Source organism: Lepidochelys kempii, chromosome 1 (assembly GCF_965140265.1).
Source record: "Lepidochelys kempii isolate rLepKem1 chromosome 1, rLepKem1.hap2, whole genome shotgun sequence".
NCBI classification, from domain to species: Eukaryota; Metazoa; Chordata; order Testudines; family Cheloniidae; genus Lepidochelys; species Lepidochelys kempii.
The window spans coordinates 24,998,822-25,024,355 of NC_133256.1; the positions used below are offsets into that span (position 1 = coordinate 24,998,822).

Below are 25,534 nucleotides of genomic sequence, written 5' to 3' on the forward strand. Positions count from 1 at the left end.
ATTAGAATGATGGTTTTGGAGATGTGTGCCTATTCCCTTTGCCCTTTCCATTGCTTAGGGGCTATGGGAGGATGGTACTTTAAAAGACTTTGGATCTTCTGATGTAACATCATCATTGTGACATAAAGTGGTGTGCATTGTGTCAGGCTAATATCTACCTACCCTAGCTGGAAAAAATAAAAACAAAACCCTTGGATACCTGTTTCCTTAGAATTTAATTTCAAGCTGTCCACAGCTTATAAACCAAGTAAATTTTTTCATTACTTTCTGGAAATAAAAATATACAAGGATTATCTAATATACGTATCTAAGAGGAAGTGAGAGGAAGAAAAAATACATGTTCATAAGAATAAGATGCGTATTAGGTTACATCTTTTCATATATTTGTAGTTCAAAGAATTTGTGGATCAGATATTATTGCAAGTTTAAGTTATCTGGTATTTTATAAAGTACCCTTTCCATTACAGTGAGTTAATTTAGCCCCACACTCTGTTTGCTAATTTGTGGTGCATATGATGATTTCCATCTCATTAAAATTAATTTCTTTGTCATGAGGAAAGCTTGCTCATGTTATTTCTTATGATCTTTGGTAGTGTCACATAGACTCAGTAAGACTCCTAGCATAAAGTGGTGCAGGTCTCATAGTATTTATTACTCCCACCATTAATTGGATCTGGATAATCTCATTACAAACATTTTTTTATCTTAGAATCTTCCCATATCATGTGTAATAGGGTACATGGCTTAGAGTTATAATGTCAACATATCAAGGTTTGAAAATCTACTCCCCACCTGTAAGTAGGAGCCTTCTCTCTCTCTCTGAGAGAGAGAGAGAGAGAGAGAGGAGGGGGGCGGGCTAAACTGTCAATTTTTGCAGAATTTTAGCTTACACTTCTAAAAAATAGCGATTTCCTAGCTCTTGTGCTGGTAGAGAACTTACTGAATGAATGTAATAAATTGTAAGCTCTTTTTGGGGGCAAGGGCGATCTTTTTGTTTTGTGTTTGTGCAGCACCTAGCACATAGGGGTGTTGGTCCATGACTAGGGCTCACAGGCTCTACGTCTACGATAATAAGAATACTGTCATCTGATGCAGAGAGTTCCAGCACTTTCTGTGTGCTCAGAGCTTTGCCCAGCAGCAACAGACTGTAAATACCTGCAATATGGTTTGTTTCACTGCTTGTGTTCAGAACGCTGCTCTAGATGATTAAAGGGACAACCACGATGTCAGTTTCAAGCAGCTGCAGTTTTTGGGAAGATCTGAGAAGCAGCAGCAGATACTAGAGATATTCACACAGAAGCACCCAGTAGTGGAGGCTGAGGGAGAGGGTGAATGGTTGAAACTTCTAGCTCCATTCTCTCTCCCAAGGAAGCTCTGGAAGGAGAATGGAGAGAGAGAGCTTCTTCCAGCAAATGGGAATTTTGTGTGGGAGGATGGGGTGTGAGGTTTCACGTGTTGAGGATGATACGGAAGATTGAACCATCAGATAGAGCTAGAGCCCAGGGCCAGCTCCTTGGTAGAAATCCCAGAACCTTCCTTTCCCAGTAGATGGGACTGTGGCTAGTAGGCTAGCCTATCTAGTAGGGCATTACCTGTGGACCTTGCTGGTGGAGTACCCTAACTGTCAGCTGTTGCATTGATTTTTGACTAGTAGGTCAAGTCCTCCAGCTCATAGATGTCTAGTAAATGTTTCAATCCCTGCAATATATGTTGTCCTGTATTTAGTGTGCACTGAGTATTGTCGCGTGGAGTTTGGTATGTCTGGGTCTTAAAAAACAAACATACCCCCATACAGATTTTTGTGTGTATGTGTGGATTAGGTGTATATTTTGATATCTAGAGGATTAGAAGATTTTTTTTTTTTTTTGCCATTCAACATTTAGGCCAATATTTTCAAAGCTGTGTGCCTAAAGGCACCTAAATAAAAATGTCTTGATGTTTTTTTTTTGTCCAGAGGTGCCAAGTACCCGGAGCTCCCATTGGCTTCAGTGCATGTGTCGCAGGGGCTCAGCACTTTTGAAAAATTCAGACCACTGTTATTTAGAGGCCTGTCTGTGGACTTGGATGACAAAAGTAGGTACCTAAGTTTGAAAACGGTTGGCCTATGTGTCTTGAGTGTCCAGTTACATTTGTGTGCCATCCAGATCCTTGATGTCCCCTTGGTATCATGAGTGTAGATGATTCCAAACATTGATACGTTTTCAGACTCTTCACTGCGTTCATAACTTTCCTGCAAAAGACACAGCACAAAAGACTTTGCTAGTGTTGTATGTCTGGACTCTTGGCTGCTGTGGAGGCTGAAAAGACCCGTCAGCATAAAGCAGAGCAGCCTCAGGGCTACCTATCGGTTTCTCTGCAGCTCAGCATCCTGGTAGTGCTGAGTACCTAGAGATGTATGCCTCCTGCCACCCCCAGGCAGGCCCTCTGTGCTGTGGCTTGTGCCGCTCCTGTGGCAGGATAGTTATCCTCTAGCCTTCTGCAACCTCTTTACATCCCCTGTATGCTGCCTGAGCAGCATATAGAGGCTGGAATAGAGCTTGATGCTTTTTGGAAGATGCTGTTAGGCATTTTTAAACTTTGGTTGAAAAACAAGAGTTTACCTGCACTGATGCTTTGTTTGAACTGGGTTATATTTTTCTCTCTTATGCAAGTATGTTTAGATTCTGGAAAAAGACGCTGGGAGAAACTGAGACACTGGATGCTGTGAAGTACTTATTTTTTTGGATAGAAAGCTATTTCTGTAAAGTTCTCTGAGTGCCTTCAGTTTTTTCCTCACTTGTTGCTGGAATCTTGAAGGATGATGATGTGCTCTCCATAACCTTCCTGTGTGTATTTTTAGCTTGTATATTAAGAGATGCTTTACTATTTGAGGAGACTTATGTCTCATTTTAACAGTCGGTAATAGGTGCATGAAAATGGCACACTTTCTCTAAAAACTGTAATTGAAGGTTCAGTTAAAATAGCGTAAGGCTACAACAAATATTTTCTTTAGCATGTCTGACTCATTTTATTGATATATATTGTTTTGTAAAGTGAGGGTGACTTGCATTGTTTTCAACCAAAATAACTCTCATCCATCAACGTAAGTGGGTAATTTATTTACATATTCTCATTGTGGAAATGTTCCAGAGACTTGATTTTTTTGTTGTTGCCATGCACTGCTAGACTCGAGAAAAAAAATGAAGTAATACTTTAAGTTCATAGATTGCTGTAAGCTATTCTGCAGCTTTTTCCCCCATTGACAAAAGCCTTTAGATTTTCTTACCATTGGATATTGCCTAGTGTGGAATCAAAATAAAGCAAGGATTAGAAACAAAATTATACTTTGTGACTCAATGCTTTTGTCGCACACAATTAAAATGTAAATGAGATGCAGGAGTGTCATCTATTGTATTCAGTGGCAAAGCTTGTTCTTAAATGCTCATTACAGAACACATTCAAGAGAGTTAACCATGTAATTACCCTGTGTGGGGCTGTAATACACTTCTGAATATTTATTCCGTATTAAAGTGTAAAGCAGTTGGCAAGTGCTACATATTATCACTTATTAAATAAAGCTTACTCACTTTGATTTTATGATCCTCACCTTCTCTGCCTCTGGACAGCATTATGGGTCTCTGAAGCAGAATGTCCATAGAACGTCCATTTAGAGGGATGCTGGTAACTAGATAATATTATTTGTCTGAAAATTTTTCAGCTCCTATAGTTAAAAGTAACACATAAGAGTATTAAAACTGTAAGAAGTTAGTGAAAAAAATATTGTTTTGTATTTTTTCAGCTTGCTTACTTTGTGGATTGTCGCTTGCTGTGTTTGGTCTCTTGCACTTCCTGTCTCATACTCTAGCATAATGATATCACTTCCTCATGTGCACGCTGTTTCCCAGACACTACATCTGTGTCTCCCTGTAAGAGCAGCAGCAAAACGGAAATTGAGGAGGCAGTGGGTCGGGACGTGGAACATGGGGGCCTAGTGTGTTTGGCCTTGTCTACTCTAGCAACAATGGGAAGTTATTCAAAGTTTCCTTAACGTTCTTCTGAAACCTGCTATCCTTTTAGATTTATCTTATGAAGGTATCTGTTTGAGGTGGACTTCCCTATATGTTTAGATGAGGTCTCTTGCTCTGTAATTTCTAATATTGCATGTTAAGGAGTGATTTCCCCTTGCCTCTTTGAAAGTTCTTCTTTATTATACTGCAAGGGAAGCCATTTAGTGAGAGGGCTGCTGTGGTGAACTATTGTTGCCACAGAAGTGAGGGCTGGAATCTGATTTCCTAACTCTTAGGGGCCCTGAGGCATGAGGACAGGGTGTTATATTGAGAGACAGAGTTAATGCTGTGGCCGTCCAGATGTTAAGGCAATCATATCAGCAGCTGCTACAGAGAAAATTTTTCAGTCTGAAAATTTAGACCAATTCTAATAGTTAAAGTACCATAAGCATTTACAAGGCTATACTGTCATTTACAATATGACTCCTTTACAGCCTTTGCCAATATAAAGGAACCTTAAAAGTTTTACACCTGTTTTATGTTCCTAGGGGAATTCACTAAGAATGGGAACAGTTTACCAACAAGAACGGGAACAACTAAATAGGCAAGCTGCTGCATTTTGCTCTTTGTGAGGGGACAGAGCCTGCCTCATGCCTGCCTCCGAACACCCCAAAGCCCTGCCCCTCCGTGCTGGGCGTGGTGCAATAGTGAGCCAGAGGGACAAAGTCTTTCTTGCTGACTTGCTCGTACGCCTGCCCAACCCCGCACCCTGGCAGTGATTGACGTCTCCTCACACAAACACACCCAGCCACCCCACCCTGCGCTGATTTACGTTTCCGCTGTCTGCTCCGGGCTGCTGGGGAGGAGCGAGTGACCACTCTTGTGGCTTCCCCTTGCTTGCCCTCAGAAGTAATTTTTCTGAGGGGAAGCAAAGAAATCTGCGGATGACATAAATTCTGTGAGAAGTCATTTGAAGCTGTTCCATTTTACACTAGTACTCATTGGTTAACAAGTTGGAAGGTATTCTTTCTCAGTGGAGAATTCAGTGGGGATGAGTTGAAAGGGGACTTTTATCTAGCAGAGAAAGGTGTAACACAATCCAACAGCTGGACGTTTAAGGTAGACTAATTCAGACTATAAATCAGGCATAAATTCTTAACAGTGAGAGTAATTAATCATTGGAACAATTTACAGGAGAACCTGTAAATTACAGAGTTACGAACACCTGAGTTCTGAACTGACCAGTCAACCACATACCTAATTTGAAACCGGAAGTACCAAATCAGGCAGCAGCAGAGACCCCGCCCCCCCATCCCAAAAAAAAGGGAAATACAGTAGTGTTAAATGTAAACTATTTTTTTTAAAAAAGGGAAAGCAGCATTTTTTTTTGCATAGTAAAGTTTCAAAGCTGTATTAAGTCAATGTTCAGTTGTAAACTTTTGAAAGAACAACCATACCGTTTTGTTCAACATTACGAATGTTTCAGAGTTCCGAACAACCTCTGTTTCTGAGGTGTTCGTAACTCTGAGCTACTGCTGTACCAAGGGTCGTGGCAAATTTTTAAATCAAGATTGGATGTTTTTTTCTAAAAGTTATGCTCTACGATGTAGCAAGTGATTTTAGTTAATTATGCCTTTATTGTGTGATGTTATGATTAATCAGTGTTATAACATATATATTCATTGTATGTTAATTTGTAGGATTATAAAAGTATAAAATATATCTAAATACATCAGTGTTTAGAGAAACCATGTAGTAGACATAAGTAAGACCAGCTGAAATGCAAGAACCTGTATGCTGAGGCCTGCAAGATTTTAGCTTAGCTATTCTGCGCCTTGGAGACAAGAAACGATGGTGTAAGTCAATGACCGAGAAGTAACCCGAAAGATTATCGGAAAAGAGGTACCAACTGATAATATTGTGAAAGTATAGCCGGGAAGATTACATTTAAATTAAAAAATGCTGTAACCGTAAATCTTGTCTCCAACATGCCTCAACCACAAGATAAAGCTGGTATGTTAATGAGAACCTACACAGCCTATAGAATTCGGCATCCCTTGTGTTTCTAGGGGACACAGACCAATAAGAAACAGAGAGTTGACCAATTCATGTACATGCACAGAATGTAGGTATAGACAGAATCACAGTATAAAAAGGGTGCCAAGAGCAGGAAAATTGAGCTTCCTATGGAAACCTTTAGCAGGAGCCACTTCCGTATTGATGCCAACAGACTCTAACACTGTCTAGGAGGATGTCTGTAGATATAACTGGTACGTGGTACTTACCTTTAGGAATTGTAGATGCTGTGACATTTATAGCTTTGTCGGTAAGCTTAAAAAACTGCTAAAAGATGGATGCTCTTGTAATTGTATGTGTTATTTGCCTATGGTTTCATGTGTTCCTGTGAACTCTAGATCCAGAGCTAACTCTGTTGAACTTGAGACTGTAGCCGCCAGAGCTGAACCCACTGCAGTACAATTAATATTAAATAAATAAAAGGCTACAAGGAATTATTTTGGGGAATTTGTATGGCTGGTGCTCTACAGGAGGTCAGAATACAGATGATCACAATGGGCCCTTCTGGACTTAGAATCTGTGGGTCTACAAAAAAAAAAACTTGCGTCCATTGCATGTGTTCGCGCACACAGATAACATGCCTGGTTTTTTTTTGTTTTTTTTTTGTAGTCAATTCTCTCAGAACGCACACCTTGCCCTGTGTGGTGTTTCTCCCATGGCTTGATGCTGCCTAAGTGCAGGAGTACTGCACCAAACACGAAACGTTAGTTGCGTGATCAGACTTCTGATTATTTTCATTTACGATGGCACTGTTGCCAACTCTTGCAATTTTATCTCAAATTTCACAATTTGTTGGGTTTTCTTAAAACCCTGAAGTGATATGATTTAAGTTGGGGATGGGAGGAATTAAGTGTTTGTAGAGGAAAAAGCTTGAACAATGTGAATCAGAAGGCAAATAAAAAGAACCCCAGATTACTTTTAAAAAAAAACAAAAACCAAACCCTCAAGATTTCTATGCCAGTCTCAAGATTTTTGGGTCCTCACTCATACTTTTGTATCCTTACAGTTTTCAATACTGCAGTAGTGCCTTGCACCCAATCGTCATAAAGTAATTTAGCACCACCATGGTGGATAAGTATAACTATCCCCATTTAAGAGATGGGGTATTGAGAAACAGATTAAGGCCGTGATTCTGATTAGTGTTTACTCATTTTGGGTACCCCATTAGAGACACCTAAAGCTCAATCTGCAAGTGCCCAGAATTTTTGGAATATACCCCCCCCCCATGTGTGCAAATGAGTACTCTTCAGGAGCCACTTTAAGATTCTTTAGGAATTTGCAATCAGGATCCTCTTATGTTTCTGTTGCAGATCCAGACTTTGAATTTTTCTGAAAAAAAAAACCAAAACAAATTCCTGATCCTGTGTGGTCATTAAAGAAGAGTTGCCATGATGCTTCATGGAAGTGTGGAGGGTGTTAAATATTCAGGTTTGTTGTGTTTTTTTTTTTTTTTTTTGTCAAATTACTATACCCCCCCCCCCCCCCAAATTCACCGTATAGTTTAGAGCGGATGTTGTTCAGTTCCACTCATAAGGACTGTGGTGTAGTATTATTAGTGCTTGATGGCTGTCACTTTCCACCCCAGAGTTGGCTGTGTTTCAGTGGTGAGGGATCCTTATATTGTGTATGTACAGTTGCAAAATGCTATTAGAGTGAACGAATTAATGAACTGGAATGCTGATTCTAGCGTATCCCTCTGGATCTTGCAGAGCTTCACTGAACTGCAATACCTTCTTTGTTCTTAAAACAGCCCCTGCTGATTTGGCTTTTAATTGCAGATATTACAGCTGTCAAAGAAAAAGGAAAAGATGACCAAATGATTACATTCAGAAGCTGGGGATATATCAAGTTCCAGACTTTAGATCTTCCCTCATTCAAACTCAATCACAGATATACTTGTATGCTAGAATGATTTCGTGGAACATAGGAGCTCTTTCTAATATTAAGCTGACCGTAAAGTGCATTGTGTCTCGTTATAGGCACCAGGTTGACTAAACTAATCTGACAATAAGCATGTAGGCCTACAAGGACTGCAGTTCAGTAATAGAAACAAACAGGAACAGATAAGTATTTAATATGCTGGTGGAAACCTCAGCCTGATAAAGGAAGAAAAAGAATTTATTCATACACAGAGGCACCATGACTTGCGGCGACAATTGGTATATTAAACAGAAAAAACACGTCAAACCTCTGCACTAAAACGCACGTGAGCCTTGCACATCAATCAGTCGTTATCAGAAGTGGAGAATGAGCTGAATCTTTTCAATCCGGACGTGTCAGAGTAATTGCCACCAACCAAGTGTTCTGTCACACCTGCTTTTTTGCTTCATTACCTAGTGATTGACTTCTTGGGTTCTACCAGTTCATAAATGACCTTTATTTAGGGAGGCTTCTTACTTTGTTTTGTCGTGTTTTTTGTTTCTGGTATCTGGAAAGATTGATACTCTACTCACAGTCAGGGGGGAGCTTCAGCTGCCCTGCTTCTCTCCTTAGTGCCGTTGCAGCGCTTCCTTTGTGCAGCATTGTAACAGAGCGCGAGGCCACCATAACGGAACGCAAGGCCATGCACACAAAGTGACTTTTAAACCCGGACATGACACACATCCCACAGAAGCAGTTTGACTTTGCAGATCAGTGAATGCTTAATACTAAGAATGTGGACAAAGGCCTAGATCATCAAAACTATTTAGTTGCCTGACTCCCATTGAAATCAGTGTTGTTGTAGCTGTGTTAGTCCCAGGATATTAGCAGGGAAAAAGGTGGGTGAGGTAATATCTTTTGTTGGACCCACTTCTGTTGGTGAAGGAGACAAGCTTTCGAGCTACATAGAGCTCTCACCAACAGAAGTGGGTCCAATAGAAGATACTATCTCATCCAACTTGTCTCATCAAAATCAATGGTGTTTAGGTACCTTTTAAGATCTGGGGCAAATACCTTACCTTTTCTGTATTGAGCCATGTGGTGGCATGGAGCTGCCAATATATGAAGATCTGTAGGGGCTGAGGGAGAGGGATTGTGCTCTGTAGCACACATTGGTCCTTTTGCTCCCAGTCCTGTGATATTACTCACTGGGGGCCTGATCCTGCAAGCCCGTGCTCCAGTTGATTTGAATTGGACTACTCACATTCATAAGGTTACTAATATAATTGGGCCCTGATCCTGAAAATACTGAAGTGCGGGCTGAAGATAGTGGTAGGATTGCAGGATCAGGTACCTAAAAAGGAGCATCAGGTTCTGTCTCCGGTTGTGGCTGTTGAAGGTAATATATTCAGGGTCATGGAGGGTTTAACCACACCCTTTCAGAATTCCAACGTGGCTAAAGAGATTTTGCTAAAACAACAAGAACAAAAAACAACAAAATTGGCTTTTGGCCAGAGATTAGGGCTAGAGAATGCCAGTCTGAAAAGTGAATATTTGCATTAAGTGCAGAAATATGTGAAGATGGGGAAGGGGATCATTGTTGGATAATCACCGCTACAACTGTTTCTTAAACTTAATGCCTGGTGTTTGTTACTGAGCAAGCACAATAGTAAATACAGCATATTTCCATATGTGGGTGAAAGGTGAAATCTGTGCTCAAAAGACTTCAGTATGCCTGCATGTGTGGCTAAAATAATTTCATAAATTAACTATAGCATTTGTAATTAGCAATGTTTGATGGTTGTTGGAGCCGAGAATTTGTGTGTATGAGAGAGAGAGAGAAGTATGGTGTCATATCAGGATACTTGACTACTTCTTCATTTTGTTCCTTGTTGCTTGGTTGAGATGAAGAGAAAATCAAGTGGAGATTTCCTGTCTGAAATATTTAATCTCTGAGTGCTTTAACAAGTCTGGAGTCAGGGTTGTTTTAAAGTTACAAGTATCATTTGGATTAGATTGAATCTTCACTCAGGAGTGTGAAATGCTATAGCAATTTTATATGTATTGTGCATCATTCTGAAACTATTTTGAAAATCACAAAGCAGTCTTTACTTTTCAAATGTACTTCTGTCCTCTCAGTTATTGGTTAGGGCGAAATTACTTGTACATTCAATGTCAAGAGTTACATTTTCTCCGAGAAGAGAAGGGGGAGACAGGGAGAAGAGAAAATGAAGCGTTAGTACACTGGCTGCATAATCTTCAGTGATGACCTTATCCTTAGCTGCTGTTTTCTTAATGGAGTTCGCAGAGTGAATTTAGAGGCTTTGTCTGCACCTCTTGTACTGTTTTAACAGGCTGACGCCAACTCTTAAAAGGTTGCAGTGTGGAAAGCAGCTGGGGACCAAATCCTGTGTTTCTATTAGGCAAATCTTCCATGGAAATCAATGTAAGTTTTGCCTGCTTCCATGTATATAATAAAATAATAAAATGTTTTTATATGTATAAAAGGGTTCAAACAAGAATTAGATAATTTTATGTAGGATAGATCCATCAATAGCTACTAGTCAGGATGGTTAGGGGTGCAACCCTGTGCTCTTGTGTCCCTACATTTCCAACTGCTGGAAACATCTGGCACTGGCCACTGTCAGAGATAGGATACTGGGCTAGATGGACCATTGGTCTGACTCATATGGTCATTCTTATGTTATGTTCTTGTTAATTAATTGCATGGTGCATCATTCAACTTTTGCATGTTGATCCTTGTGATGGGTTGCTCCCCTTAGGATGTCACCTGGTGTGCTGAGATACCACTGAGCCCGCCTGTTATGCCAGCCTACGCACCCTTTTTACCTGTCTTGCTGAGCCAGGCTATTAAGCCTCCTCCAGCACACACGCAGGCAGGACCATACCCAACTGCAAAATGACAGTCACTGAGATCAGCTCTGGGAAGACTCAGCTTAAGGGACCTACCCCAGCACTCAAGTGTCCACCTCCCTTGGAGTGCAGACCCAAAAGTATATTATGAAATCCACCTCCTCCCTCGATGTGGAGGAACGTATGCACAGCCTCTTCTCCCCACTCCCCCATTATGAATTGCACAAACTGGGTTATATTATAAACAAGAAATAAGTTTATTAACTACAAAAGATGACTTTTAAGTGAGTATAAGAGATAATAGACAGAACAAAGCAGACTACTGAGCTAATAAAACAAAATACACAAGCTAAGCTCAATATACTTAAGAAACAGGTTACAAAATATAATTTCTTACCATAAATCTTATTTTAGGCAAGTTACAAAGTTTCTGTAGCTTAGAGTTTGTTATATTTGGTGTGGATGGTGTGGATTGCACCCTCAGCAAGTTTGCAGATGACACTAAACTGGGAGGAGGGGTAGATACACTGGAGGGTAGGGATAGGATACAGAGGGCCCTAGACAAATTAGAGGATTGGGCCAAAAGAAATCTGATGAGATACAGCAAGGACAAGTGTAGAATCCTGCACTTAGGACGGAAGAATCCCATGCACTGCTACAGACTAGGGACCGAATGGCTAGGCAGCAGTTCTGCGGAAAAGGACCTAGGGGTGACAGTGGACGAGAAGCTGGATATGAGTCAGCAGTGTGCCCTTGTTGCCAAGAAGGCCAATGGCATTTTGGGCTGTATAAGTAGGGGCATTGCCAGCAGATCGAGGGATGTGATCGTTCCCCACATGGGGAATTATTAGTTAAATTGGAAAAGATGGGGATCAATATGAAGATGGAAAGGTGGATAAGGAATTGGTTAAAGGGGAGACTACAACGGGTCCTACTGAAAGGTGAACTGTCAGGCTGGAGGGAGGTTACTAGTGGAGTTCCTCAAGGATCAGTTTTGAGACCAATCTTATTTAATCTTTTTATTACTGACCTTGGCACAAAAAGTGGAAGTGTGCTAATAAAGTTTGCGGATGATACAAAGCTGGGAGGTATTGCCGGTTTAGAGAAGGACCAGGTTATCATACAGGAGGATCTGGATGACCTTGTAAACTGGAGTAATAGTAATAGGATGAAATTTAATAGTGAGAAGTGTAGGGTTATGCATTTAGGGATTAATAACAAGAATTTTAGTTATAAGCTGGGGTCGCATCAATTAGAAATAATGGAGGAGATGAAGGACCTTGGAGTATTGGTTGATCATAGGATGACTATGAGCCGCCAATGTGATATGGCTGTGAAAAAAGCTAATGTGGTCTTGGGATGCATCAGGAGAGGTATTTCCAGGAGGGATAAGGAGGTTTTAGTACTGTTATACAAGGCACTGGTGAGACCTAACCTGGAATACTGTGTGCAGTTCTGGTCTCCTATGTTTAAGAAGGATGAATTCAAACTGGAACAGGTACAGAGAAGGGCTGCTGGGATGATCCGAGGAATGGAAAACTTGTATTATGAAAAGAGACTCAAGGAGCTTGGCTTGTTTAGCCTAACCAAAAGAAGGTTGAGGGGAGATATGATTGCTCTCTATAAATATATCAGAGGGATAAATACCGGAGAGGGAGAGGAATTATTTAAGCTCAGTACCAATGTGGACACAAGAACAAATGGATATAAACTGGACACCAGGAAATTTAGACTTGAAATTAGACAAAGGTTTCTAACCATCAGAGGAGTGAAGTTTTGGAATAGCTTTCCAAGGGAAGCAGTGGGGGCAAAAGATCTGTCTGGCTTTAAGACTAAACTTGATAAGTTTATGGAGGAGATTATATGATGGGATAACATGATTTTGGTAATTAAATATTCATGGTAAATAGGCCTAATGGCCTTTGATGGGATGTTAGATGGGGTGGGATCTGAGTTACCCAGGAAAGAATTTTCTGTTGTATCTGGCAGGTGAATCTTGCCCATATGCTCAGGGTTTAGCTGATCGCCATATTTGGGGTCGGGAAGGAATTTTCCTCCAGGGCAGATTGGAAGAGGCCCTGGAGGTTTTTCGCCTTCCTCTGTAGCATGGAGCACGGGTCACTTGCTGGAGGATTCTCTGCTCCTTGAAGTCTTTATACCACAATTTGAGGACTTCAATAGCTCAGACATAGGTGAGAGGTTTTTCGCAGGAGTGGGTGGGTGAAATTCTGTGGCCTGCGTTGTGCAGGAGGTCAGACTAGATGATCATAATGGTCCCTTCTGACCTTAGTATCTGTGAATCTATTCGACATTGGTGAGGCCTCATCTGGAGTACTGTGTCCAGTTTTGGGCCCCACGCTACAAGAAGGATGTGGAAAAATTGGAAAACGTCCAGCGGAGGGCAACAAAAATGATTAGGGGACTGGAGCACATGACTTATGAGGAGAAGCTGAGGGAACTGGGATTGTTTAGTCTGCGGAAGAGAAGAATGAGGGGGGATTTGATAGCTGCTTTCAACTACCTGAAAGGGGGTTCCAAAGAGGATGGATCTAGACTGTTCTCAGTGGTAGCAGATGACAGAACGAGGAGTAATGGTCTCAAGTTGCAGTGGGGGAGGTTTAGATTGGATATTAGGAAAAACTTTTTCACTAGGAGGGTGGTGAAACACTGGAATGTGTTACCTAGGGAGGTGGTGGAATCTCCTTCCTTAGAAGTTTTTAAGGTCATGCTTGACAAAGTCCTGGCTGGGATGATTTAGTTGGGGATTGGTCCTGGTTTGAGCCGGGGGTTGGACTAGATGACCTCCTGAGGTCCCTTCCAACCCTGAGAGTCTATGATATTTCTTTTCAGACTGGACCCTCCCCTTGCCTGCCATTCAGGTGTCTTTAGCAGTTTTTCTTCTTGGGCAGACAGGCCATGAAGTAGAGTCCCCTTTTTCTTCCTCCCCACCCTGAAATAAGATTTACATAAGATGGGAATCCCTTGTTTCCCAAACCTGACCCCCCTTTTCTTTTAGTGGAAAGTTAGAAGTCCCAGGTAATGTTTAGTATCACGTGACAAGACCACCTGACCTAATAGTGTCACAGTTATGTACCCGGACGCCTCCCACGAGGGAGAGAGATTAGTATCTTCACAATCTTGTTCCTTCTTAATGGCCCATCAAATCTGATGGCCTGTCGTCTGGTGAGTGTCTTCCCAGTACACACCCAGTTGTAATTGTTACATAGTCCATGTTCCTAACTTTAGATAAAGAAATAATACAGGCATACAAATTGGATAATCACATTCAGGAAATCATAACCTTTCCTATGATATCTTACGTGAGCCATCTTGCATAAAATTCATCTCAGTTATTTCATATCCATATCATAAGCATATTTTCAGAAGGAATATGGAGTGTAATGTCACCTTCGTAGTCTGTCAAGTTGCTCAGCAGATTGCAGTTGTTGGTTTCAATGGTACAAGTGGGAGCTTTGCATCTGGCACCACTTATGAGCAAAACTGACCGGGAAGAACATCTAAACAAAACAAAAATGGAAGTTTTAAGAAAATCTTATCAGATGCCTCAAAACCCCACAATTTTGCTATTGCAAAAATAGGCTTTGTTGGTTTTAGAAAACCAAACCATCCTGGTTATGAAAGGAAGTGAAAGCAGCAATAATAAAGGTGACTTGCTCCTTGTCTCTAAGTAGCTACATCGGGAGGAGAATTCTGATAAGAGTGCTCTTTAATCTAGCAGACAAAGCTGTAAGAAGACCCAATAGTTGGAAGCTGAAGCTAGACAAATTTAGAGTAGAAACAAGACACTTTTTTTTTTTTTTTTACATAAGTGTAATTCCCCTTTGGAACAGTTTACCTAGGGCTTGTGGTAGATACATTGTCACTTAAAGACTTTAGATAAAAATTGGATGTCTTTCTAAAGAGATTCTGTAGCTTGTCTAGAAATTGTGGGCCTGATGCAAAAATACTTGGTGAAATTCTCTAACCTGTGTTATGCAGGAGGTCAGATTAAGGGTCCCTTCTATTCTTAAAATGTGTGGAAAACCTTACAAGGATCAGGTCCATTCTGCTTTCATGTGGTTATTTTCTGCACATCCTGTTAGTGATGGATATGAGCCTCCCTGTAAGTCCTCCAGTTATTACAATGTGGGAATAGTCCTGTTCCAAGGAGGTTTTGTTTGTAAAGAGATGAATACAGTGACTTTTGGTTCAGTTGCATTCTTGGGCCAGGTGCGTTTGTATAACTGCATCTCACCAGTATGCTCAGTGTTGTTGCTTCCATTCATTCTTTGTCAGCAGCTGGCTTGTTTGTGGTATCAATTGTGTTAATATCATAGATGGATACATGAGATGCACTCTTTCAGGGGAAATTCGTTTGCATCAGTTTTGTTTAGTTCTATGTAGGGCTGAAATGATTAATCAGACAGCTAGATTAAAAATGGTATGCCTTTTACAAAAGGGATTGGATAATACCAAGATGGTAGACACATTAAGCTGCGTGGCTGAAAAGGACACACGAGACCAAGGGGAAAGCACCCCAAATCATTACTTCATAGTATCTATAAAGCACCAAGCTATTTCTAAAATATTAAACGAGGTTCTGGCTTTTCCCTGTAGCACCTCGTCATCTTTTCCCTTGCTTATCAAAAAATAGCAACATAAAACTTAATAGGAGAACCGTGAATATCCTTGAGAAACATTCATTGCACAATATAGTTAACCAGCTCATTGAACTTAAGTGAAATTTTACAAGGTGCTGTATAGAATAAAAACGATGTAATAGTTAAGTATGTGTATAAGTATTCGCAAAACCCTTAGTTATCAGCCTTTGAGCTATCCCCCTTGAAATCAATGGGGCTGCTCCTGTGAGGAAAGCTGCGTGTGTGCATAGGCAGTTGTAGGGGTTATTGCTGTCGCTTTCAGTGATGTTGCTGATGCACCTTTTGGTAGCTCCGAAAGGTTTGACCAGATTATCTTAACATTTGGTTAGGGTTCAGAAGTTCCACTGCTGACCAATACATTAATACCAGATCTACTGCACATAGGTAGTATAGGGGGATATAGCATCATTTGGGCCAGCGGAACGTCTGCTACTTGGGAAATAAAACAGGCTGCCTTGTAGTGCAAGGGAAACTTTCTCTTTTCTGGGTGGTACTGCATCCAACTTTATTCTCATCAGTATCTGCCAGAAGCTAGGGGTATTTCTCACGAGAGCGCCCTGAAAGAGATGGGTCAGGCTGGAAGGACTCCCTCTACAGTTCCCTGTTTTAGTGCCTTCATAAAGACACTGGATGGGCCCTGCCTGTACTTAATACATCAGACCCACTCCCATGTAGGTTCTTCATTAAGCAAACTGTCATGAGTGCCTGATGGTGACTCCATGGAATGTTTACAACGAGTGCAGACTGAGACATCTCTTCAGGGCTGTAGGGACAAGTGCATGAGGGTTACATTGGTAAAAAAAAAATTGTCATTTACCCGAAACAAATGTTTCCCAACCAATGTGGTTGGGCTAAAGGGACTACTCAGATTCAAAGTGCACGAACAAGAGGGTTCCTAAATCAAGTGCTGAGGTTGGGCAGGGCAGTTTGTGGATGTTTTCACAGGTATCCTGTTGGGGATAATGACAGTAAAGGGAGAGGCAAAGTGCTCGGGTCCCCAGAAATCTGTGCCAGACACCTGCCAGGGCAGAAATTGAAGAAGTATAGCTGCATGGGACCCGCTAGAATGTAGTGAAAGTTTTATAAGTCCTTTTGTCTAGGCAGCAAGTGGCAGTAGCACCAGAGGCAAAGATCTTGGAATTGTCTTTGGAGAGTGGAGGAGATATTTGTTTGCAATGAGATTCAGATTATGGGAGCAGACCTTGGCATTCCTAGCATTCATGTCATTAACGCAGCTCCAGTTTACATAGCCAGGTGTAACCCACACCCACTCAGTGTGGCACTCTGTCCCTCTCCAGTGGTGACTGGGCCACATACAGATATTGATGGGCCTGCTACAAGCTTGGCTAAGAGACCTGGTTCTCTTAAATGAGACAGAAAAGACTCATTCTTTTAGATCCAGAAGTCCCAGGTTCACTCCCTATTGCTGGTGACCTGCCCAAACGTATGGGATAACAGAAGCACTATACTTCGGTTTTCAAAGTCATGTTTTTGTTCTTTGAGTGCTTGCACATGTTCGTTCCAATGTAGGTGTATGTGTGCCCTGAGCACGGTTGCCAGAATTTTTTCCCTTAGTGGTATCCCTCGGGTCAGCTCCAGTGCGCTCTGGTGCCACGCGCTCCTAACATCACTATAAGGGGCCCCTCTGACCCAGTGCCTCTTAGTTCCTTCTTACTACCTGTGACGGTTGCTGGAACTTCCCTTATTGCTCGGGCAATTTCTCCCAGTGGTTTTCCTTCTCTTTTCTCGTGTATATAGTTATTGTAGTTGTTTTAGTCATTAGTTTTGGACAACTCCACATTTAGTTGGCCAGACTTGCCTGATCCCCGGTGCCGGAGCACGCCTTGGTCACCGGGCTTCAAGCCCTGTGCTTCCTGTGACAAGTCAATGCTCTTGAGCAATGTGCATTCGAGCTGTCTCAAGTGCTTAGGGGAAGCTCATAGGAAAGACCATTGCCAGATCTGCAGGGACTTCAAACCCAGCACCAAGAAAGACCGGGAAACAAGGTTGAAGGTCCTCCTCATGGAGGCAGCCCTAACACCAGCATTGGAGCTGTTGGACTCAGCACCAAGCACCTCAGCTTTGGTGTGGAGTGTTCCTCCCACCAGTTGAGTTCTGGCACTGATCCTCTTCGCCGGTGCCTAAGAAGAAACACCATAAGCACCAAGAGAAGAGGCATTCCCAGGCGCTGAAAGTAAGCAGGAGAGGGGATTGGGATAGAGCGAGACCCGTGTCGAGCCGCTTTCCCTCCCCAGCACTGTAGTAGCCACCTCCGTCAGCCTTGGTACCCCCTCAAGCTCTGCTAACTCAAGCATGGGAATGCAATCCTCTAGGAGACAGCATACCGATCAGGCTGTGGTACCATCAACCTCAGAGGTATTTGTGGCTGCTAGAGACCTGCTCACTCTTCCAGTCCCAGAGTTTTCAGAGATTCAGGACTTGGTACCACCAGTACCGATGAGCGGCAGAGAAGCATCCCCCAGATTTTGTGTGGCACCCAGGCCACCCTCTAGGGGAAAACCCCCATGGTAGCCTCGGCTTGGACGTCTCTGTGACACTGTTCGCCCGCACCAAGAGGATCGGCACCGCCCTGGGCTCCCCGCTGGAGCTTATCTTTGTCATTGGAGTCCTATTCTCCCCACTGTCAGGTTCTTCCACACTGCCCCCCACACCAATCCTACCCTGTAATATTTCCCCAAACACTTTGCATGGGTGCCAGTGGCCTTTATGCAGCCTGTGGGAGTTTCCCCTGGGCCAGGGCACTGTTTCAAGGCATTTGCATTCTGTGGCCTCAGAAAATAGGGCACCTCTGGTACCATGCTGCAAGATACCCAACCTGCATTTTGGTGCCAAGCCCAGTGTTGAAGAACAAGAGGAGGAGGTCCCACAGGTTTCAGTCAGGGGGAAGGCCCCTCTACCAGCCTTAGCCGCAGTCTCCTCTTCCTTAGGTGAGGCAGTGGTGGTTTATGGTGTGTCTTATCTGAAGATGACCACAAGGCCTACCACAGTGGTGGGCAATCTGCTGCCCGTCAGGGTAATCTGCTGGTGGGCTGTGAAACAGCATTTACATTGACCGTCTGCAGCTCCCAGTGGCCGTGGTTCGCCGTTCCCGGTCAATGGGAGTTGCGGGAACCGGTGTGGGCCGCAGGGATGTGCTGGCCGCTGCTTCCCACAGCTCCAATTGGTTAGGAACGGCGAACCGCAGCCACTGGGAGCTGCAGGCAGCCGTGCCGGCGGACAGTCAGTGTAAATACTGTCTCACGGCCCACCAGAGGATTAGCCTGATGGGCTGCAGGTTGCCTGCGACTGACCTACCAGGACTTATTAAAGCGGGTAGCCTCAAATTTGAGTGTCCATGTCAAAGCGCTCAAAGAGACGACACACAGTTTACTAGACATTTTGTCTGCAGCAGGTCCCTCAAGAGTGGCTCTATCCCTTAATGAGGCAGTCATGGACCCAGTTAGAGCACTCTGGCAGACCCCCGCTTCTTTCCCTCCTATGGCCAAATTGATGGACTGCAAATACTTCGTACCAGCCAAGGGGGTACGAATTTCTGTTTTCACACCCCTGCTCCAGGGTCTCTAATGGTGGCAGCGACCAATGAGAGGGACCGTCAAGGTCAAGCGGGCAAAGGCAAAGGACCCCAAAACCTGGACTTGTTTGGCAGAAAAGCTTATTTGACTGGTAGACTACAACTCTGAATAGCAAATCAGCAAGCTTTTCTGTGTCGCTATGATTTTAATATGTGGGAGGTGATGCAAAAATGTAAGGACATGCTCCCCAAAGAGCCCAGACAGGAGTTCTCTTCACTAGTCAAAGAATGGAAGACAGCAGCCCAGGCCTCCCTGCAGGGAACCTTGGATGCTGCCAATTCTGTGTCCAGATCGATGGCCATGGCTGTTACCATGCACAGGAGCTCGTGGTTACGATTCTTGGGGTCCCTCAAGAGGTGCATTAGACCCTCCAGGATCTCCCATTCGAAGGGTCCTCACTGTTTTCAGAGAAACAGATGCCAAACTCCATGGGCTTAAGGACTCCATGGTGACCCTAAAATCTCTGGTCTGTATACGCCGGCACTGTCCAGAAAACACTACAGGCCTCAGCAGACTGGATGCTATTTTGTGCAGCCTGCCAAACAAGAGTTCAGGCATAGACCCCCTCCACCGACCTCCTCCTCAGGGCTGATGCAGTCTGGCCTTAGACACATGGGCAGCTTGAAACACTCATTTTGATGAGGTGCTCAAGGATGACATCTCAATCCACTCAGTTCTGGATCCAGTTACCCCTTTGTTTTCCAACCGACTATTCCTCTACCTACCACAGTGCCTGGACCCACATTACCTTGGACTGTTGGGTTCTAAACACAATAGAATTAGGTTATACCCTCCTGTTTTTATCCACCTCATCTTCTCATTTCCCCTCCCCATCCCTCTTCAGGGACCCGTCTCAAAAGCAACTATGGGAACAAGAAGTCCAGTCCCTCCTTTGGGTGGGAGCTTTGGAAGAGGCTCTACATTATCTAAGAGGAAAAGGATTTTATTCCCATTACTTTCTAATTCCAGAAGTCATGGGGGGGGGTGTCTCAGGCCGATCCTATGCGTCGTCTCAACGACTATCTCAAGAGTTTGAAGCTGCAAGGTCTCCTTGGCTTCCATCACTGCTTTGCTGGATCCAGGGGACTGGATGCTGCCCTTGGTCTAAAGGACGCATACTTCCACATATTGATTTTTCCAAGGCCACAGAAGGTTCCTAAAATTTGTTGTGAAACAGACTCATTACTAGTTTGCAGTTCTCCCATTTGGCCTGTTGACTGCCCCATGGGTCTTCACCAAATGTATGACAGTGGTAGAGGCTTTCCTCAAGAGAAAGAGACTTCATGTATTCCCATACCTTGATGAATGGCTAATCAAAGGATGGTCCAGAGCTCAGGTGGAATCTGACATCATCTCATCCAATCGACCTTCCGGGCATTAGGCCTACTAATAATCATAAATCCACCCTTATCCCTATACAAAGAATAGAGATCATTGGGGCAGTTCCCGACTCTCTATAGGTGAAGGTCCTACTTCCGGAAGATTGTTTTCTCTCAGTCTCGACCCTGATAAGTTCTCTTCAGACGCATCCGGTCACCAGGCTGGATATACTTGAGCCTTCTGGGCTGCATGGCATCATGCACATATGTGGCACAACATGCGAGGCTATGTCTCAGACCTCTGTTGGCCTGCATGGCCAGGGTATATTCACCTTCATGATATCACCTGGACATGGTATTCACCGTCCCACTTCAAGTCCTTGATTCACTGACTTGGTGGTTGAACCAATGCATGGTCTGTGCAAGAGTATCTTTTTTGAGGCATCAACTGTTGATGTCTCTGGTCTCTGATGCCTCAGTGCTGGGTTGAGGGGGTCCACTTAGGGTTCCTCAGGACTCAAGACCTATAGTCCCAAGAAGAACTCTCTCTTCATATCAGTATCGGGGAACTTGGGGCGTTTCACCTAGCCTGCCAAGTGCTCCTACTCCATATTATGGACAAGGTAGTTTCGGTTCTCATGGACAATACAACTGCCACGTCCTACATCAACAGGCAAGGCGGAGCGCGCTCTTCCCCCTATGTCAGGAGGCAGTTTGGCTGTGGGAGTTCTGTATCACACACTCAATCTATCTATAAGCATCTGACCTGCTGGGTACACAGAACCAACTCGCGGATCACCTCAGCAGGTCCTCTCCACTCACCACGAGTGGTCCCTTCGACTGGACATTGCAAAGGACATCTTCCAGTGGTGAGGGACTCCTCTTTAATAGACCTGTTTGCTACTCATGACAATAGAAAATGCTATCAGTTCTGCTCCCTTTGGGGCCACTGCCTGGGGTCCTTTTCGGACACCTTCCTGTTAACATGGACAACTCGCCTGTTTTACACCTTTTCCCCCCATTCCGTTGATAGAAAAGGTTCTGATGAAGATCAAGCAGGACCGAGCATGGGTCATCCTCATAGCCCCGGCATGGCCCAAACAGAACTGGTTCACCGCCCTGTCAAGACTTTTGGCAGAGACCCCAGTCTGGCTTCCACTACACTCAGACCTGATCTCCTGAGACCCTCGGTCTGCTGCTCCACCCGAACCTCAGTTCTCTTCATCTGGTGGCCTGGAACGTCCCTGGCTAAATTCTGAAGAGCAAACTTGCTTGGAGCAGGTTTGTAGAATCCTATTAGGCAATAGAAAATACTCCACCCGGGTTCCTTGCTTGGCAAAGTGGAAACAATTCTTCCACTAGTCTTCCCAGCATGGAGTTCCATCTGCACAGTCCTCATTGCAGTTTATTTTGGAGTTCCTTCTGCTCTTGAAGCAGCAAGGTCTGGTCTTCAGTCAGGGTCCACCTGGTGACCATTTCAGTCTTCCATCCTAAAGTTGACAACAAATCAGTCTTTTTGCACAATATTGTAATCTGTTTTTTCAAAGCTGTGCCCGCATCCAAAGTTCCTCCCAAAAGTGGTCTCCCAATTCCACTGCAGCCAAGCAATTTTTTCTATCTGTATTCTACCCTAAATCACATGCAAATAGGGGGGAACAGCGCCTACACTCCTTGGATGTTAGACGGGTCCTGGCGTTTTATATTCAAAGGACCAAACGATACCGCAGATCAACTCAGCTGCACATAGCGATAGCCGAGAGAATGAAGGGATTCCCCATCTCTGCTCAGAGGATTTCATCTTGGATTATCTCATGTATCTGTGCATGTTATAAACTCATGGGAGTCCTACCTCTGACTAACCTGGCTGCACATCCCAAAGATCTCAGGCCTCTTCGACTGCTTTCCTAGCACAAGTTCTTATTCAAGATATCTGCAGGGCAGCAATCTGGTCCTCGGACCACACATTCTCAGCGCACTATGCCATTACCTAACAGGCAAAAGACGATGCCAACTTTGGCTGTGCAGTCTTGCAGTCAGCTTGTCCTCGACTGAGCCAACATCCTGTTCAACTGCTTGTGGGTCACCTACATTGGAATGGACATAGGCAAGCACTTGAACAAGAAAAAAACTGTTACTAACCTTTCTGTAACACTTGTTCTTTGAGATGCGTTGCACATGTCCATTCCAAGACCCGCCCTCCATCCCCTCTTATCAGAGTCAGTCGGTAAGAAGAAACTGAAGGGGTGTTGGGTCAGTAGGGCCTCTTGTACCAGCTCTATGAGTGCGCAGCACCAGAGGATGCTGGAGCCGACCCAACAGATACCACTAAGGGAAAAAATTACATCAACTGTGCTCGGGGCATGCACACACCTACGTTGGAATGGACATGTTCAACACATCTTGAAAAACAACAGTTACAGAAATGTTGTTAATCGTTTTTTACAGGCCCTACACCAACACTTTCAAACTCTGGTGCCTAAAGTTAGGCAGCTAAACCCATACTTGGACACCTGTTATGTGTCCCAGAGCGATATGAAACACCAACTGTTCCTACTGAAATTAAACCGCTTACATAGTTACTTATGTTTGTGGTGTTTGTTTTCCAGGCTGGATTCTGTGGAGCCAGCATAAGAAACGTATGAAAGAGATGGCCTAGCCAAATGAAGGGTATTGTGACATTTATGCTGTACTCCTCACCTAGTATCTGAATGCACACCAGGGAGGGCAAATGAAATTGCACAACTATAATAGGAGAATACTTGCCAAACTTTAATGACTGATGAGTTATACAGACATGATGTGGAACAAAGCTTGGTACAGTTGCGGATTGATGTTGTTTTAAATCTTAGCTTGGGAGAAGACTTGTCTCTTTCCTGGATCCCTGTCAAAACCCATGTGGTTCACGCTGCATGTGCTCTTTGTTCATTGTGCCACTCAGTGGCAGGGCACAGAGGTGATCAAGATTCACATGTTAAAGTGCCAACCCTCTTAACCCTCGCATAGCCATCTCCTCCTCTGCTGGAATCACTCCTGGTCCTTGCATTGATAGCTCAGTGAGGGAATCCAGTGCAAAATAATGGTGTGGAAGTATTAATTTGGGCCTGCGTTGGGGAATGTTGAAAGTTGCCTCAACAATTCGTGTTGTATTGCTGTTGTCTTCACAACGTGTAGCAATTGGAAATCCATCTTGGCATCATTGTAAAATTCTAATGCAATGGCAGTTTCACAATGGCACGGTACCAAGTTTAAAGTAAAAGTGCAGAGAAATCAATGTACATCATGAGCTCTCCAGAGTGGTCTTATTCGCTTTGTAAAGCGCAGTGTACATTTATAATGCGATATTAATAACTAAAGGTATAACATGCAAATCCAAAAGCCGGTTTGGAATAATTTTGTCATTCCTCTCTGCAAAGGTCTTAAGCTCTGCTGTGTGCCATCTGTGTGCTGGGGAAAGGAGTTGAATAGAAAAGAGGGATGATGGATGAGTAAGTACATTCTATTTATATTGCCTCACTTTATTAATGATGATAGTATTTGTTTCACTTAGAGGTTCCAGCTGAGATCAGGGCCTCATTGTGTTAACTGGTGTGTGTGTGTGTGTGTGTGTGTGTGTGTGTATATATATATATATATATATATATATGGAGCAGTAGACTGTCCCTACTCCAAAGAATTAACATTCTAACTAGACAGGACACCCAGGGCACAGAGAGATTAAGGTTACATATATGGCAGCATCAGCAGTTGATTGCAGACTCCCTAAATTCCAGTAGAGTGCCTTAACCACAAACCCGTCTTTCCTCTGACTGAACACCTGATTCTGAGTTGCCAAGTGCCTGCTGAGCAGAAGTCAGTGGCAGCTGAGGGTGCTTTGCATCTCGCAGGATTGGGCTCCTATGGAGAACATAGAAAGTGACTGTACTTTCTTCTAACATATTCTGATAACTTTTGTAAACCAGAGCTGGACTATTAAGATGCAGTTATAGCTATAAATGATTTAAAATGCATATTTTTGGTGCTAAACAAATAACTGTAAAGTGCAAATCTGTCTTGATGGACAAAAAGGCACACTAATTGTACTAACGTGCACTAATAGTACTTTACATCGCTGCTGAATGCGTAAATGCTAGGGCTGTCAAGTGATTAAAAAAATTAATCGTGCGATTAATTGCGCTGTTAATAATAGAATACCATTTATTTAAATATTTTTGGATGTTTTCTACATTTTCAAATATACTGATTTTAATTACAACACAGAATACAAAGTACACAGTGCTCACTTTATATTTATTTTTATTACAAATATTCGCATTGTAAATAAACAAAAGAAATCGTATTATTTGGCAATTAATTAATCTTTAAATATTCATGGTAAATAGGCCCAATGGCCTGTGATGGGATGTTAGATGGGGTGGGATCTGAGTTACTACAGAGAATTCTTTCCTGGGTATCTGGCTGGTGAATCTTGCCCATATGCTCAGGGTATAGCTGATCGCCATATTTGGGGTCGGGAAGGAATTTTCCTCTAGGGCAGATTGGAAGAGGCCCTGGAGGTTTTTCGCCTTCCTCTGTAGTATGGGGCACGGATCACTTGCTGGAGGATTCTCTGCTCCTTGAAGTCTTTAAACCATGATTTGAGGACTTCAGTAGCTCAGATATAGGTAAGAGGTTTGTGGCAGGAGTGGGTGGGTGAGATTCTGTGGCCTGCGTTGTGCAGAAGGTCAGACTACATGATCATAACAGTCCCTTCTGACCTTAATATCTATGAATCTATTTTCGAATTCACTCAATAAAAGTACTGTAGTGCAATCTCTTTATCATGGAAGTTGAACTTACAAATGTAGAATTATGTACAAAAACACCTGTGTTCAAAAGTAAAACCATGTAAAACTTTAGAGCCTACAAGTCCGCTCAGTCCTACTTCTTGTTCAGCCAATCGCTCAGACAAACATATTTGTTTACATGTGCGGAAGAGAAATGCTGCCCACTTCTTGTTTACAGTGTCACCTGAAAGTGAGAACAGGCATTCGCATGGCACTGTTTAGCTGGCGTCGAAAGATAATTTAGTTGGGGATTGGTCCTGTTTTGAGCAAGGGGTTGGACTATATGACCTCCTGAGGTCCTTTCCAACCCTGATATTATATGATTCTATATTTACATGCCAG

General features: G+C 43.2%; 1 protein-coding gene across 6 annotated transcripts in view; it reads left to right on the top strand.

Annotated features, from left to right (window-relative positions):
- FAT3 (FAT atypical cadherin 3) overlaps positions 1-25,534 on the top strand; it is a 559,292-nt gene that overhangs the window by 20,102 nt on the left and 513,656 nt on the right. The window contains exon 1 of one of the 6 annotated variants that reach the window (XM_073336896.1): positions 7,439-7,490. The exons of the other annotated variants lie outside the window; for them this stretch is intronic. The gene's annotated coding sequence lies outside the window, so the exon portion shown is untranslated. Of the gene's footprint in view, positions 1-7,438; positions 7,491-25,534 lie in introns of those variants that run through there. 6 annotated transcript variants of the gene reach the window in all.